The sequence below is a fragment of the Mustelus asterias genome, chromosome 17 (assembly GCF_964213995.1).
Source record: "Mustelus asterias chromosome 17, sMusAst1.hap1.1, whole genome shotgun sequence".
Taxonomy (NCBI): domain Eukaryota; kingdom Metazoa; phylum Chordata; class Chondrichthyes; order Carcharhiniformes; family Triakidae; genus Mustelus; species Mustelus asterias.
In genome coordinates, this window is record NC_135817.1 from 4,408,512 (window position 1) to 4,427,164 (window position 18,653).

The window sequence follows — 18,653 nt, forward strand, 5'->3', positions numbered from 1 at the left end:
ATTTCCTGAGTTAAATGCTCTGAGTCAGGTCGATGAACGTAATGAAAAATTCCTGGTGTTCTCTTCATTTTTCTTGGAGTTGTCTGGCGACAAAGACCATTATTTTGTAAATTGAGTTTGTGTCTATGTATGCCCTGTTTGTGAACACAACTCCTCACTCACCTGAAGAAGGAGTGACACTCCGAAAGCTTGTGCTACCAAATAAACCTGTTGGACTTTAACCTGGTGTTGTGAGACTTCTTACTGTGCCCACCCCAGTCCAACACCAGCATCTCCACATCAGGATTTCCTCAGCCACAGGGAGTAGACAATCAGGAGAATGAATGTTGGGGTTTTCCTGGCTCTGGACAAAAGGGAAATATCTCAATAGTTTCCACAGCACGATATTTCTCCCATCTAGAAAATAGCGGAGTTCTATGCGATGTAACATTTATGAAGTATTTAGATATTCACTTGCACTGCCATAACCTCCAGCACTGGAAAATGGGATTTGTTGGGCAGATCTTTTTGATCAGATTTTTGGTCAGATTTGTGGGTGGCACGGTGGCACAGTGGCACGGTGGCACGGTGGCACAGTGGCACAGTGGCACGGTGGCACAGTGGTCAGCACCAGGGACCCAGATTCAATTCCGGCCTTGGGTCACTGTCTGTGTGGAATTTGCACGTTCTTCCCATGTCTGCGTGGGTTTCCTCCGGGTGCTCTGGTTTCCCCCCACAGTCTGAAAGACGTGCTGGTTAGGATGCATTGACCCGAACAGGTGCCGGATTGTGGCAACTAGGGGGATTTCACAGTAACTTCATTGCAGTGTTAATGTAAGCCTTACTTGTGACTAATAAATAAACTTTAAAAAAACTTTTACTTTGTTGACCTATGTGGACATGATGGGCTGAATGGCCTCCTTCTGTGTTTTAAATGTCTATGAGGGAGCAGTGCTAACCACTGTGCCATCGTGCTGCCTTTAACAGATTCCCCGCAATTCTTTAAATTAAAACTTTTGAAAACGCAAGAATAATATTTCAAATCAAAAAGAAAGAAAACTGTACATATTTTTTCATCTTCTCTGTCCCACAACCAACTATTAATAGATCCCATATTCCCCCTTCTTTAAACAGAACATTTTTTCTTCTTTACCATGTTGAAATAATTACAAAGCAATCAAAGAAAATATTGGTTTTCCATAGTCTCACCATAACACTCGGCGTCCCTCTTCCAGTACTTTGAATATTTCTTTTGGAGCTAGCATCTCTCTTCATAAAACAGTCTGACAAATGGTGATTTGTAGTTAGTTCGTTTTAGTTTGGAAATCTCTCTTCTTTCCACATTCCCTTTCTGTTAGTAAGGTCAATCCTTTTTTCAATGGTCCCCTTCATTGCATGGACATTGTTCCAAAGCGAGTGCATATACATATAGCATTCAAAGGCAAACCTTTGGGATTGGATTTCCTTCAGTGTATTAGATAAGTACACCCCCATATCTATTGCTTCCACCAGTATCAGTGTTTTAGCAGCTAAAGTACTTTTAACTACTCTTATTATTTTCTTCATTTCTAAGGCGAATAGACAACATTTATTATTTGATTTGATTTGATTTATTATTGTCACATGTATTAACATACAGTGAAAAGTATTGTTTCTTGCGGCGCCATACAGACAAAGCATACCATTCATAGAGAAGGAAAGGAGAGAGTGCAGAATGTAGTGTTACAGTCATAGCGAGGGTGTAGAGAAAGATCAACTTAATACGAGATAGTTCCATTCAAAATTCTGATGGCAGCAAGGAAGAAGCTGTTCTTGAGTCAGTTGGTACGTGACCTCAGACTTTTGTATCTTTTTCCCGGCAGAAGAAGGCGGAAGAGAGAATATGATATATCCTGCTGTACTAGAATATCCATCTGGAAGACTGGCATGTGAAACATCGCGAAAAATGACTTATCATCCAAGGCTGGAAACTTGAGTGTGCATTTATCCTAATTTAATTTCTTTAATGCTTTATCTGCCCTCAGACTCTAGTATGTGTCATCATAGTACTCAGTTCCAATACTTCATAATTGGCATCAGATCTAGTTTGAATGCATGACTAGTTCAACTGTCCAAAAAACTTCTTAATTGGTCCGTTTCTTCCTTGGATTCAGGTTTTTGTGAGGACTTGGCCCAATTTATTGGGATGCAATTGATTTTTTCTGAGTAAGATTAATGATTCGAAGTCAATTCCGACTTGTTCTGATTAATGTCTAAGCCTCTTGGCATTTATTGCAAAGGATCTAGAGTAAAAAAGTAGAGAAGTGTTGTTACAATTGTATCAGGCATTGGTGAGGCCACACTTGGAGTATTGTGTTCACTTTTGGTCACCTTCTCTGAGGAAGGATGTGGTGGCACTGGAGGTGGTTCAGAACAGATTCACCAGATTGATTCCAGGTTTGAAGGGGCTGTCGTATGAGGAGCGGTTGAGAAGCTTGGGCTTGTACTCGCTGGAGTACAGAAGAATGAGGGGGGATTTGATTGAGGTATATAAAATACTCAACGGGATTGATAAAGTAAATGTTAACCAAATGTTCTCCCTTCTCGAGCAGCCTAGGACGAGAGGTCATATTTGTAGAGTAAGAGGGGAGAAGTTCAAGACAGAGATAAGGAGCAGCTACTTCTCACAGAGTGTTGTGAATCTATGGAACTCACTGCCCCAGAGTGCAGTGGATGCAGAGTCAGTCAATGGATTCAATAAAGTGATAGACAAGTATTTGATCAAAAGCGGGATAAAGGGCTATGGGGAAGAGGCAGGGAATGGAGTTAGGATGAGATGAAGATCAGCCATGATCATATAGAATGAGGGAGCGGGTTCAAAGGGCTGAATTGCCAACTCTCGCTCCTAATTCCTATGTTCCTATATATTTAAAGGCACCCAAAGCCTGACATTCAACCTTAAATTGCTTCTTTATTTTATCTATCACCCATCAAATTCTGAAGAACCTCCCCACAGTGTTATAATCCAGGTCAGAAACTCCAGAGTGTTTATGAAGTCCGCCTGGATCATACGTTTTGCAATTTGAATTTGGCTAGGATAAGCATGAGATGTTTCACTTCAGGTATGATTCAAATTACCCAATAGGGAGGGAGCTTTTATCAAACAAAGTTTATTCAAGAACACGGTTAGGGCACAGTGGTTAGCACTGCTGCCTCACAGCGCCAGAGACCTGGGTTAGATTCCCAGCTTGGGTCACTGTCTGTGCGGAGTCTGCACGTTCTCCCCGTGTCTAACGGCTGTGGAAAGGCACTTCGAGGGGGATCTGCACACTGAGGTAATATGGGCTGAGGTTAGAAATAGGAAAGGAGCGGTCACGTTGTTAGGAGTTTACTATAGGCCCCCAAATAGTAATAGAGATGTGGAGGAAGAAATTGCTAATCAGATTATGGATATGTGTGGGGGTCACAGGGTAGTTGTCATGGGGGACTTTAACTTTCCAAATATTGATTGGGACCTTTGTAGGTCAAATAGTTCGGATGGGGCAGTTTTTGTGCAGTGTGTGCAGGATGGTTTCCTGACACAACATGTGGATAGGCCGACAAGAGGTGAGGCCACATTGGATTTGGTACTGGGAAATGAACCGGGCCAAGTGTTAGATTTGGTTGTGGGAGAGCACTTTGGAGATAGTGACCACAATTCGGTGTCTTTTGTTATTGCAATGGAGAGGGATAGGGCCGTACGGCAGGGCAAGGTTTACAATTGGGGGAGAGGTAATTATGATGTGATTAGGCAAGAATTAGGGGGCATAAGTTGGGAACAGAAACTGTCAGGGAAAGGCACGAATGAAAAGTGGAACTTTTTCAAGGAACAAATACTGGGTGTCCTTGATAGGTATGTCCCTGTCAGGCAGGGAGGAAATGGCCGAGTGAGGGAACCATGGTTCACGAAAGAGGTGGAATGACTTGTGAAAAGGAAGAGGGAAGCTTATGTAGGGATGAGGAAACAAGGTTCAGATGGCTTGATTGAGGGTTACAATTTAGCAAGGAACGAGCTGAAAAAGGGGCTTAGGAGAGCTGGGAGGGGACATGAGAAGTCCTTGGCGGGTCGGATCAAGGAAAACACCAAGGCTTTTTGCTCTTATGTGAGGAATAAAAGAATGACCAGAGTGAGGTTAGGGCCGGTCAAGGACAGTAGTGGGAACTTGTGTATGGAGTCAGTAGAGATAGGCGAGGTGATGAATGAATACTTTTCTTCAGTGTTCACCAAGGAGAGGGGCCATGTTTTTGAAGAAGAGAAGGTGTTACAAGCTAATAGGCTGGAGGAAATAGATGTTCGGAGGGAGGATGTCCTGGCAGTTTTGAATAAACTGAAGGTCGATAAGTCCCCTGGGCCTGATGAAATATATCCTAGGATTCTTTGGGAGGCAAGGGATGAAATTGCAGAGCCTTTGGCTTTGACTTTTGGGTCCTCACTGTCCACGGGGATGGTGCCAGAGGACTGGAGAATGGCGAATGTTGTTCCTCTGTTTAAGAAAGGGAATAGAAATGACCCTGGTAATTATAGACCGGTTAGTCTTACTTCGGTGGTTGGTAAATTGATGGAAAAGGTCCTTAGGGATGGGATTTACGATCATTTAGAAAGATGCGGATTAATCCGGGATAGTCAGCACGGATTCGTGAAGGGCAAGTCATGCCTCACAAATTTGATTGAATTTTTTGAGGAGGTAACTAAGTGTGTTGATGAAGGTAGGGCAGTTGATGTCATATACATGGATTTTAGTAAGGCGTTTGATAAGGTCCCCCATGGTCGGCTTATGATGAAAGTGAGGAGGCGTGGGATAGAGGGAAAGTTGGCCGCTTGGATAGGTAACTGGCTGTCTGATCGAAGACAGAGGGTGGTGGTGGATGAAAAATTTTCGGATTGGAGGCAGGTTGCTAGCGGAGTGCCACAGGGATCAGTGCTTGGTGCCCTGCTCTTTGTGATTTTTATTAATGACTTAGAGGAGGGGGCTGAAGGCTGGATCAGTAAATTTGCTGATGACACCAAGATTGGTGGAGTAGTGGATGAGGTGGAGGGCTGTTGTAGGCTGCAAAGAGACATAGATAGGATGCAAAGCTGGGCTGAAAAATGGCAAATGGAGTTTAACCCTGATAAATGTGAGGTGATTCATTTTGGTAGGACTAATTTAAATGTGGATTACAGGGTCAAAGGTAGGGTTCTGAAGACTGTGGAGGAACAGAGAGATCTTGGGGTCCATATCCACAGATCTCTAAATGTGGATAGAGCTGTGAAGAAGGCCTATAGTTTGTTAGCTTTTATTAACAGGGGGTTGGAGTTTAAGAGCCGTGGGGTTATGCTGCAACTGTACAGGACCTTGGTGAGACCACATTTGGAATATTGTGTGCAGTTCTGGTCACCTCACTATAAGAAGGATGTGGAAGCGCTGGAAAGAGTGCAGAGGAGATTTACCAGGATGCTGCCTGGTTTGGAGGGTAGGTCTTATGAGGAAAGGTTGAGGGAGCTAGGGCTGTTCTCGCTGGAGCGGAGGAGGCTGAGGGGAGACTTAATGGAGGTTTATAAAATGATGAAGGGGATAGATAGAGTGAACGTTCAAAGACTATTTCCTCGGGTGGATGGAGCTATTACAAGGGGGCATAACTATAGGGTTCGTGGTGGGAGATACAGGAAGGATATCAGAGGTAGGTTCTTTACGCAGAGAGTGGTTGGGGTGTGGAATGGACTGCCTGCAGTGATAGTGGAGTCAGACACTTTAGGAACATTTAAGCGGTTATTGGATAGGCACATGGAGCACACCAGGATGATAGGGAGTGGGATAGCTTGATCTTGGTTTCAGATAAAGCTCGGCACAACATCGTGGGCCGAAGGGCCTGTTCTGTGCTGTACTGTTCTATGTTCTATGTTCTATGTCTGCGTGGGTTTCCTCCGGGTGCTCTGGTTTCCTCCCACAGTCCAAAGACGTGCTGGTTAGGTGGATTGGCCATGCTAAATTCTCCCTCAGTGCATCCGAACAGGCACCGAAGTGTAGCGACTAGGGGATTTTCACAGTAACTTCATTGCAGTGTTAATGTAAGCCTACTTGTAACACTAATAAATAAACTTATAAACAAAAGTAAAGTAAAGTTTATTCGTCACAAGTAAGGCTTACATTAACACTGTAATGAAGTTACTGTGAAAAGCCCCTAGTCACCTGTTTAGGTACACTGAGGGAGAATTTAGCACAGACAATGCACCTAACCAGCACATCTTTCAGACTGTGGGAGGAAACTGGAACACTTGGAGGAAACCCACGCAGACACGGGGAGAATGTGCAAACTCTGCTCAGACAGTGACCCAAGCCGGGAATCAAACCCAGGTCCCTGGCATTGTGAGGCAGCAGAGCTCACCACTGTGCCACCGTGATGCCCTCCACCATGCCGCCCAACTTAACATAAAGCAATAACTTACACCAATCACAAACAAAAAGAAAACAACCATGGTATTGTGTAAACCTTAACAACTATATGAAACATTCCTACCAAACAAACCTCCTTATAAACGTACTCCTGCCACAGGTTTAACACAGAAAATACAAATGCTCTCGTGATGCTGGAACCTTTGGTTGGAGAATTGAAACTCTGACTTCCCAGCCTTGTAACTTCTATTAGAGCTCGAGGTGGAGATAATGTCACTGCTGGCCTCTAGCCTTTAGCCAGCGAACCACTGCAAGAGACAGAGATACTCTGGTCACTAGCTAGCAAATCAGCAACAGCAGAATTCTCACTCCAGGAACGCAAGAAGACCTGCTTCCAGATAACCAGCAGAATCTATAATACTAGGGAGAGAGAGAGAGAGACAGAACACTACATCTCGCCTGAAGTAAAACACCTTCTAAACCAAACTGAAAGTGAATTCTTGGATCCCTCTGTGGTGGAACACCTGATCTCTGACTTGTCAATCAATCTTCCCACAACATTTCAATAAACAAAACCTCATTTAAACCATTTAAGCAGCAATAAAATGACTTCTAAGCAGGCAAATGGTGCCGCAGTGAAAATAAAAGGCCTGCTTACAAACTGCAGAGAACATGATTTTAAAAAGATACATTTCTTAAAGGTACAGTAGCGTCACAACAGATAATTAATATGCATTATAAAGATGCATGTTAATATAAAGATAGAGGTCTATAAATAGATAGATAGAGGTCTATAAATAAATAGATAGAGGCATAGATCAGCTAGATAGTCAATATATTTTCCCAAAGGTAGGGGAGTCTAAAACTAGAGGGCATAGGTTTAAGGTGAGAGGGGAGAGATCAAAAAGGTGCAGAGGGGCAGTTTTTTCACACAGAGGGTGGTGAGTGTCTGGAACAAGCTGCCAGAGGTAGTAGTAGAGATGGGTACAATTTTGTCTTTTAAAAAGCGTTTAGACAGTTACATGGAATAAGATGGCTATAGAGGGATATGGGCCAAATTCAGGCAATTGGGACTAGCTTAGTGGTTAAAAAAGGGGCGGCGTGGACAAGTTGGGCCAGAGGGCCTGTTTCCATGCTGTAAACCTCTATGACTCTATGCTAGTTTCTCATTGTGACACTAATATAACATAACTCGGTCTGCCTTTAGCTGGATATAACTCATTTTTAATAGGCTGGACCTAACTGAGAAATACCACACGTTGCTGCATCATTCAACCCATAAAAACATTGATTCAATTTCCAGTTTTCCTTCTTCATCACCAGCTTCTTTAGGTGCTTTCAAAAACATTTCCCCTTGAAATTTTTCACCCTGCAGAAATGCAGCTTTTATATCTATCGATTTACATTCCCAGGAATACATTGCTAAAAGAGCCAAGAAAATCTTCAAGTTTGCTTTTTCTTCAGTATGAGTCCATCTTGATCATTGACGCTTTCTTCAAAATCCTGAGCTACTCGTCTAACTTTGGCCTTAAACTTGACATCAAGAAGTAGTTTTTCTGTGCATATCCACCTGTGTGTTAAGGTTAGCTGGGATTTCAGTGTACGCAACAAATTCTTTCTAACCTTCCAACTCCTTTTGTTTGGCATCCTTTCTCAACTTATCTTCTAATTTGTCAGTAGCCACAAAATTTCACAAGGGCTTCAACTCCTCGTGGAATTCCCATCCTGTTCTACAGTCCTTGTTCTTGTCAAACTATGACCTTTGTTCGGCCTCCTCTCTCTTTCTGCTACACAATCGCTTCCTCCTATGATCTGTGTCCCCTTTAGTGTCCATAATCTTGGTCACTTCTTGGTGCCTTTTCTGGACTTCCACATCTCTACCTTATTTTGTCAATCAATGGGTCTTACCTTCGTAGTTCCTTATTTTGCACACCCAGCTCTCTCTATGATGGTGGCACCCCTCCATACACTGCCCCGACTGACATATACGTAACTTTAGTGTGAACTCTGGGTAGTTGTCCTTTGGGATAAATAGCCTTATCCTGCACCTCAGTATTGTTTTGTTCACATTCAGCCATCTCTTCATCTTCCATAATCTGATCTCATAATTGTCCAACATTTGTGATGCCACCTTACGTTCTATTGCCTGTTCATTCTGGTCTGAAGGCTATTGTCTCTACTCTTGATATCAATCGACACAACAACCAGCTTACATTCATTAATATGAAAGAAGTAAAGACACAGTTATGTCTAGCATGCAGATACAGCAGATAATAAAGACCGCAAATGGAATGTTGGTATTCATAGCTAAAGGAATAGAATATAAAGCTAAGGAAGTATTGTTGCAACGATACAAGGCATTGGTGAGGCCGCACCTGGAGTATTGTGCACAGTTTTGGTCCCCGTATTTGAGGAAAGATGTAGTGGCTTTGGAGGCAGTTCAGAGGAGGTTCACTGGATTGATTCCAGAGATGAGGGGTTTGTCGTATGAGGAGAGATTGGACAGTTTAGGCCGATACTCTCTGGAATTTAGAAGAATGAGGGGAGATCAAATTGAGGTATTCAACATGATAAAAGGTACGGATAAAGTAGACATGGAGTGGATGCTTCTTCTTGTGGGGCATTCTAGGATGAGAGGTCATAGTCTTAGGACAGTAGGGAACAAATTTACAACAGAGTTGAGGAGAAACTACTTCTCCCAAAGGATTGTGAATCTGTGGAATTCGCTACCCCAAAGTGTGGTGGATGCTGGGACAGTGAGTAAATTTAAGGAGGTGTTAGACAGATTTTTAATTGGTGATGGGTTGGAGGGTTATGGGGATGAGGAGCTTATCAGCCATGATCGAATAGCGGAGTGGACTCGATGGGCCGAATGGCCTCATTCTGCTCCTATATCTTATGAACTTATGAACATAGTTACGTACTTAAAAGCAATTAATACAATTTAAATGATGCATTGGCCTGCAACTTCTGTAAGCGTATAATCAGTGGCAATCAGAGGAGTGTAATCTGATGGTTTGATTGCCAGGGGCGGCACGGTAGCACAGTGGTCAGCACTGCTGCTTCACAGCTCTAGGGTCCAGGGTTCGATTCCCGGCTCGGGTCACTGTCTGTGTGGAGTTTGCACATTCTCCTCGTGTCTGCGTGGGTTTCCTCCGGGTGCTTCGGTTTCCTCCCACAGTCCAAAGATGTGCGGGTTAGGTTGATTGGCTAGGTTAAAAAAATTGCCCCTTAGAGTCCTGGGATGCGTAGGTTAGAGGAATTAGCGGGTAAAATATGTGGGGGTAGGGCCTGGGTGGGATTGTGGTCGGTGCAGACTCGATGGGCCGAATGGCCTCCTTCTGCACTGTAGGGTTTCTATGATTCTATATTGTAAAATAATGTTTTTCCAAAGCCTAAAACCGTTCCTGAATCTTTCCATTCTTTCTGCTCTTCCCTCTTGTAACACATCATGCCCCCGAGATTAACACGTATTTCTGATGGTCTTATGCAGTGTTGTAAGGCTTGCTGAATGTTCTGTGAAACCTCAGCCTTGATAAATGTTTTTCTCTCTGCACGCAGTGCATTCCAGTGCTCAGAAAACATTGAGCTAATCATTGTCCCTTCCAAGGCTGCAGGATGACCCCACATCATTGAAGGGTGACATGGTAGCACAGTGGTTAGCACCATTGCCTCACAACACCAGGGACCCAGGGTCGATTCCTGACTTGGGTCACTGTCTGTGTGGAGTTTGCACATTCTCCTCGTGTCTGCGTGGGTTTCCTCCGGGTGCTCCGGTTTCCTCCCACAGTCCAAAGATGTGCGGGTGAGGTTGATTGGCCATGCTAAATTGCCCCTTAGTGTCCTGAGATGCGTACGTTAGAGGGATTAGTGGGTAAATGTGTAGGGATATGGGGGTAGGGCCTGGGTGGGATTGTGGTTGGTGCAGACTTGATGGGCCGAATGGCCTGTTTCTGCACTGTCGGGTACCTGTGATTTCTATGAATCTGGTGACTGTGTGGAGTTTGCACTTTCTCCCCGTGTCTGCGTGGGTTTCCTCTGGGTGCTCCGGTTTCCTCCCACAGTCCAAAGATGTGCAGGTTAGGTGGATTGGCCATGCTAAATTGCCCCTCAGTGTCGGGGGGACTAGCGAGGGTAAAATACACAGCGTAACAGGGATAGGGTGGGATTGTGGTCGGTGCAGACTCGATGGGCCAAATGGCCTCCTTCTGCACTGTAGGATTCTATGATTCTATGGTATGTTTGGATTTTTCTCATAAACTAATTAACAGGGACTGCAGCCCTGAGCCATTTGAAGTGAATTTTTCGCATGGACTGCCCATGCTAGGGCAGAGGTGAGTCTCCAGCTAAGATTTTGTGAAGCAGCTCATCGAGTGCTACCGCACAAATCCTGTTACTAAAGGGAATTTCCGCTGCTGTGTTCGTTACCATGATGTTCATATTTCCACACACACACACTTGACAATTCATTGTTTCCAAATTCCCCTCTGGTCGCAATTATGCACGGCAGCACAGTGGTTAGCACTGCTGCCTCACAACGCCAGAGACCTGGGTTCAATTCCCGGCTTGGGTCACTGCCTGTGTGGAGTTTGCACATTCTCCCCGTGTCTGCGTGGGTTTCCTCCGGGTGCTCCGGTTTCCTCCCACAGTCCAAAGATGTATGGGTTAGATTGATTGGTCATGTAAAATTGACCCTTAGTGCCAGAGGGAATTGGTTGGGTAAAATACATAGGGTTACAGGAATAGGATCTGGGTGGGATTGTGGACAGTGCAGACACAATGGGCCAAGTGGCCTCCTTCTGCACTGTAGGATTCTATGGTTCTATGGCATTAGGGGATGAGCAACATAAATTCATGGAGTTACAGGGAAAGGGCCTGGGTGGGATTGTTGTCGGTGCAGGCTCGATGGGCTGAATGACCTCCTTCTGCACTGTAAAGTCAAGTAGGTAAAGTAAAGTTTCTTTATTAGTCACAAGTAAGGCTTACACTAACACTGCAATGAAGTTACTGTGAAATTCCCCTAGTTGCCACACTTCGGCGCCTGTTCGGGTCAATGCACCCTAACCAGCACGTCTTTCAGACTGTGGGAGGAAACTGGAGCACCCGGAGGAAATCCACGCAGACACGGGGAGAACGTGCAAACTCCACACAGACAGTGACCCAAGGCGGGAATCGAACCCGGGTCCCTGGCGCTGTGAGGCAGGGTTTTCTGACCGTATTCGACCCGAAACTGGAAAATCCAGCCCGAGGTCAGCAGACCTCTCCATGGTCCGTCCCTCACCCGCTCCGATTCCCGTGGTGGGTGGAACGGGAAAATTCACCCCTACGATTCCGTGACTCCAAATAGCACTTTCACAAATTTGAAACAAATAAAACATTTATTTATTTATAATATTAAATAATACTCATGTTTAATAATTAAAATAAATTTCAAATTTACAATTTGAGTAAGCCAATAGTAGTCGTATTAACTTCATAAAAATAGCAAAAAAAATGAAATACAAATACATACTTTTAGAAGAGGCAGGATCCCATTTTCACTGCAAAACTGCCTTTTGAAATCTGGACCTCAATGGGTGTTCCCAGGCTTGCCGTGTCATGAGGGGGCATGGTTAGCAATCTCTTGCGACGTGCTAGGGTTGGTCAGATGGCTTCGCTATGGCTCCAAGACTGCTGCGGACATCGGTAATTTCAGCAGAGCTGCTCAGGAAACATAAGTATTTATCTGTGCAGTTCTGGTCGGCCCATTATAGGAAGGACGTGAACTGGAGTGGGTGCAGAGGAGATTCACTAGATGCTGCCTGGGTTGGAACGTTTAAGTTATGAAGAGAGGTTGGGTAGGCTTGGGTTGTTGTTGCTGGAGCAGAGAAGACTGAGGGACGACCTAATTGAGGTGTTCAACATTATGAGTGGCATGGACAGGGTAGATAGGGAGCAGCTGTTCCCCTTAGTTGAAGGGTCAGTTACGAGGGGACACAAGTTAAAAGCGAGGGGGTGGGAGGTTTAGGGGGGGATTTGAGGAAAAGCTTTTTTACCCAGAGGGTGGTGACGGTCTGGAATGTGCTGCCTGGGAGGGTGATGGAGGCGCGGGATGCCTCACATCCTTTAAAAAGTACCTGGATGAGTACTTGGCACACCATAACATTCAAGGCTATGGGCCAAGTGCCGGCAAGTGGGCTTAGGTGGGCAGGTCAGGGCATTTCTTGTGTCGGTGCAGACTTGATGGGCCAAAGGGCCTCTTCTGCACTGTAATATTCTGTGATTCTGGGATAAGAATGCAAATCTTTTTCTATTTTTGGCGCACCATGCATTTCTGCCAACAATCAGAATTTCTGACCCTTTATCTTGTATGTTGGATTTCAGTAGGGCATTTGACAAGGTCCCACATGGCAGACTGGTCAGAGAAGTAAAGGGAATGGTGGTAAGTTGGATCCAAAATTGACTCAGTAGCAAAAAACAAAAGGGTAATGATCGATGGATGTTTTTGTGAATGGAAAACAGTTTCCAGTGGTGTTCCGCAGGGCTCATTACGCTTGTTGTATAGATTAATGATTTAGATTTAAATATGGGAGGCATTCTTGGGAAATTTGCAGATAACACAAAAATTGGCCGAGTAGTCGATAGTGACGAATTAGATGATAGTCTCCAGAATTATAACCAATGATTGGTTGATTGGGCAGAGGAGTGGCAAAAGGGATTCGATCCAGGGAAGTGTGAGGTTATGTATTTGAGGAGGGCAAACAAAGCAAGGGAAAGCTCAATAAACAGGAAGATATTGAGAGGGGTTGAGGAAGTGAGAGACCTCGGAGTGCATTTCCACAGGTCTTTGGAGGTTGCAGGACAGGTGGATAAGATGGTGAATAAGGCTTCTGGAATGCTTCCCTTTATTGCACAATGTACAGAATACAAAGCAAGAATGTAATACAGGAACTGTATAAAGTGCTTATTCGGCCACAGCTGGAATTTTATGTAGATTTCTGGTCATCACATTACTCAGGGGTGGCACAGTGGCACAGTGGCACAGTGGTTAGCACTGCTGCCTCACAGCGCCAGGGACCCGGGTTCGATTCCCGGCTCGGATCACTGTCTGTGCGGAGTTTGCACATTCTCCCCGTGTCTGTGTGGGTTTCCTCCGGGTGCTCCGGTTTCCTCCCACAATCCAAAGATGTGCGGGTTAGTTGGATTGGCCATGCTAAATTGACCCTTAGTGTCAGGGGGACTAGCTAGGGTAACTGCATGGGGTTGTGGGGATTGGGCCTGAGTGGGATTGTGGTCGGTGCAGACTCGATGGGCCGAATGGCCTCCTTCTGTACTGTAGGGATTCTATGTTACAGAAAGGACCTCATTGCAGAGGGTGCAGAGGAGATTTCCAAGCATGCTGCCAGAGTTGGACAATTGCAGCTATGAGGAAAGGTTGGTTGGCGAGGGTTGTTTTCCTTAGAATAGAGGAGGCTGAGGGGTGACTTGACTGATGACGAGGGACCTAAGTAAAGCAGACAGGACCTAAATAAAGCAGACAAGGAAGACTTGTTTCCCCTAGCGGAGAGGTCAATTACCAGGGGGCATAGATTTAAAGTAATTGGTAGAAGGATTAGAGGGAATATTAGGAGAAGGTGTTTTCACTCAAAGGGTGTTAGGTAGCTGGAGATCACTGCCTGAACTGGTGGTGGAGGCAGAAACCTTCAACTTATTTAAAAGGAGCTTGGATCTACATCTAAAACACTGTCACTTGCAAAACTACGGACTGGGTGCCAGAAGGTAGGATTACAATAGGCAGCTAGTTTTGATTTGATTTGATTTGTTATTGTCACGTGTATTAGTATACGGTGAAAAGTATCGTTTCTTGCACGCTATACGGACTGATCATACTGTTCATAGAGAAGGAAACAAGAGAGTGCAGAGTGTAGTGTTACAGTCATAGCTAGGGTGTAGAGAAAGATCAACTTAATGCGAGGTAGGTCCATTCAAAAGTCTGATGACAGCAGGGAAGAAGCTGTTCTTGAGTCGGTGACCTCAGACTTTGTATCTTTTTCCCGATGGAAGAAGGTGGAAGAGAGAATGTCCGGGGTGCGTGGGATTCTTAATCATGCTGGCTCCTTTTCCGTGGCAGCGGGAAGTGTAGACAGAGTCAATGGTTGGGAGGCTAGTTTGCGTGATGCTGTTTTGCATTTTTTATAGCTATCACAGACAAGATGGGCTGAATGACCTTTTTGATGCTTCTAATTACTCCTTAAACATCTTGAGCAGATATGTCCTTCTACTGAGAGCCCTTCTTCCTCCTCCATTCAGAATGCCCAAAATATAGGCACGAATGTTCCTCATCATCTCTCTTCCAGTACCCTGTCCTGCTCTGTGTTCCCTCTGCTTATTTTCCCAGTCATCAGAGAGGTAACTCACTGCCAGCTTCTCAAGGGCAATTCAGGACGGGCACTAAATGCTGTTCTCGGCAGCCGCACCCACATCCCGTGGATGAATAAGTAAATTAAAATGTTGTATTTCAAGAGGGAAGCCTACTAGTCCATCCAAGTTTCAGAGCAACAGGTCTATGGCAAAGCCTTGAAAGCAGCACCTGCCAAACCAATCCCTTTGGACACTGGCAACTTGAAGCAACTATACAATGCACTAAAGACCTGTAGAATCACAGCAACCGAGAGAGGAAATTAAGCAACTAACTTCTAATTAGTTGATGATGTTTTTGAATAGCACTTTTGAGGGACACTTGCTGTTGCTGATAGCATGTTCAGCTGCGCAAGGATAAGAGAGGGTGCCAGCTGGGGTGCTGAGCTGAAAAATGATACTGTTGGCATCGATGACCGCAAGAAAGTACAAAGGGTTGTGAACGTAGCCCAGTCCATCACACAAACCAGCGTCCCATCCATTGACTCTGTCTACACTTCCCGCTGCCTCGGCAAAGCAGCCAGCATAATTAAGAACCCCACGCACCCCGGACATTCTCTCTTCCACCTTCTTCCGTCGGGAATAAGATACAAAAGTCGGAGATCACATAACAACCGACTGAAGAACAGCTTCTTCCCTGCTGCTGTCAGACTTTTTAATGGACCTACCTTATATTAAGCCGATCTTTCTCCACACACTTTCTGTAACTATATTCTGCACCTATCCTTTCCTTCTCCCCTATGTACTCTATGTTTTGTCGATACAGTGCGCAAGAAACACTACGGGGGCGATTTTACCATTTTGATTCTAGGTGCTGAATCTGGGCGCAATTCAGATCCGATTTGTAAACCTATTCTCAGGCGGCCCCATACGCACCTAGCCTGAAAAAAAGTCGCAAATCTGAATCGCGCTGTGGGCGGGGCTTATCGCGCCCGAAACGTTGCTGCTCCGATTGGAGCTTCAACTGCGCATTAGCAGTGAAAAACAAATTTTAAAACGCTCCCCTGTCCCATCGCTCCCGGGCCGCAAAAAGCGGATAAAGTGGCCCGGGAGCGATGGCCCCCACAGATATAGCCCCACCCCCCACAACATAACTGTTTCCCTTATCCATCCACCCCCTCCTCCCGGCCATCCAGACCGATCGCGATCTGCTGCCTCCCCCCCCACTCCCCCAACAGTCATCTGCAGAGTGGCAGCGGCCCCCCGCCTTCCTCCCCCACCAATCGCACGCAGAGTGGCAGCGGACCATCGCTGCTCCTGTCCCCCCCCCCACCGGAGATCCATCTGGCGCACCTCCCTCCTCCGCCACCACCCCCCCCACCAGAGAACCATCTCGCCTCCCTCCCCCCCCCCCCCCCCCAAACCAGAGAATGATGGGGCCTCCCCCTCCCCCTCCACCAACCAGAGAATGATGGGGCCTCCCCCTCCACCAACTAGAGAATGATCGGGCTTTCCCTGCCGCCCCCCCTAACCAGAGACTGATCGGGCCTCCCCCCACTCCCCTCCAACCAGAGAATGATCGGGCCTCCCCCCACTCCCCTCCAACCAGAGAATGATCGGGCCTCCCCCCACTCCCCTCCAACCAGAGAATGATCGGGCCTCCCCCCACTCCCCTCCAACCAGAGAATGATCGGGCCTCCCCCCACTTGCCTCCAACCAGAGAATGGCCGGGCCTCCATCCTTCACCCCCCCCCCCACCCACCCCCAGAGAATGACCGGGCCTCCCTCCTCCCTGCCCCCCTCCACCAGAGATACATCTGACCCACCTCCCCCCCCCTTCCCCCCGCCACTAGGGAAATGCAAATGCATTTAAATTGCCATCGTGCCTGTTTCGGGCACGGTTCGGATCACAGCCACTTTCGGGTCTTGGTAAAGTGGGCATCTGCGTGGACGTGGGCGTGGATCGCGCTAATCGCCTCATGCCCGATTTTACCAAGTTTTCGTGCCCGAAAACGGGCGCAACACAATGGTAAAATCAGGCCCTACTTTTCACTGCATCGCGATACATGTGACAATAATAAATCTGATCTGCTTCTGCCTGTTTCTGATACACTTTCACTGTATGAATTCCCCCAACAACATGGCGTCTGGCATGGATTGTCTCACCGGTGCGTGTATAATGTGCACATTATTTTGGCTAAGGGCATACAGCGTGCCCAAAACATGGGCACTAATGTTCCCAATTTCTTGCCCTATGAGCGCACAGCCCAAATCAAATGTTAGAATTGTGCAATCATTTGCCGAGCACTGAATATCGCAAGTGCCTGAACTGGACAGGCAAAAAAAGCCCCTAAAATCTCAAAGAACCTTTAGGCAAATCACTGAAAGTGTAACAGTGACAATGTTTTTCGGCTACTTATTCATATTTACTGCCACAAGTTTGGCACTGATCACTTCTCTGAACTACCAGTAGATGGGGTGCAGTCCAATGGGATACACAGGCTGACTGCAATACCAACTACAGTACAAATACACACACACACACACACACGGATGAATCATTCAAATAACCCGTGAAGATGGATAAGAGACCCATTTAAATGGAAACACTTAAATCGGCAATAATTTGTAACTAATCATAGTTTTACAGATAGCTCTTGATGGATTCCAATAGCAGCCATGTTAGTTATGACAAGTAAGAAATCTCACAACACCAGGTTAAACTCCAATGGGTTTATTTGGTATCACGAGCTTTTGGAGCACTGCCCCTTCATCAGGAGAGGAGAGAGTTGGGTTCACAAACACGGCATATATAGGCAGACTCAATTGCAAGATAATGGTTGGCATGCGAGTCGTTACAGGTAATCAAGTCTTTACAGGTCCAGACAATGCGAGTGGATAATCACAGGTTAAAGAGGTGTGAATTGTCTCAAGCCAGGACAGTTAGTAGGATTTTGCAAGCCCAGGCCAAATGGTTGGGTGGGGGGCTATGGTGGGCAGGGGGGAGGGGGGGGAGCTTGTCCACGTTGTGTGACATGAACCCAAAATCCCGGTTGTGGCCGTCCTCATGTGTGCGGAACTTGGCTATCAGTTTCTGCTTATGTCTGCTTATGCCAGTTATGACAAGAATAGCCTGTCATTGACAAATCAAAGTAACAGGGACTGAAAATGTTCAAACAGAGAACAATTAAGGTTTTTGTGATGAATGCCAAAAATTGGTACCAATGGTTGCATATCTCGACAAGTAATTTTAGCAGGAAATTGACAGACCCCCACTCCCACCCCCCCTCCCCCCCAACCACCTTAAGAACAAAGTAAATGTTCAATTTCTACCAAGTTAAGATATTTCTCCAGGGAATTGGGCAATTTCCTGTCAGATCCCTCATACAGTTATAGACTTGCAGAGTAGACTGCATTATTTAATTTGATTTATTATTGTCACATGTATTGGGATGCAGTGAAAAGTATTGTTTCTTGTGCACTATACAGACAAAACCTAGAGTACATAGGGGAGAAGGAAAGGAGAGAGTGCAGAATATAGTATTGCAGTTACAGATAAAGATCAGCTTAATATAAGGTAGGTCCATTCAAAAGTCTGACAGCAGCAGGGAAGAAGCTGATCTTGAGTCGGTTGGTCCGTGATCTCAGATTTTTGCATCTTTTACCTGACGGAAGAAGGTGGAAGAGAGAATGTCCGGGGTGCGTGGGGTTCTTAATTAGGCTGGCTGCTTTGCCGAGGCAGCGGGAAGTGTAGACAGAGTCAATGGATGGGAGGCTGGTTTGCGTGATGGATTGGGCTACATTCACGACCTTTTGTAGTTTATTGCGGTCATTGATTATGCGTTGCTCAAATAAATATTACATCACCATTATAAATGGCTAGCTGCTCACACATCGAATTTGCTGTTTTGGGATCATGCAGTTTTTGCTGTAAATTGGCTGCTG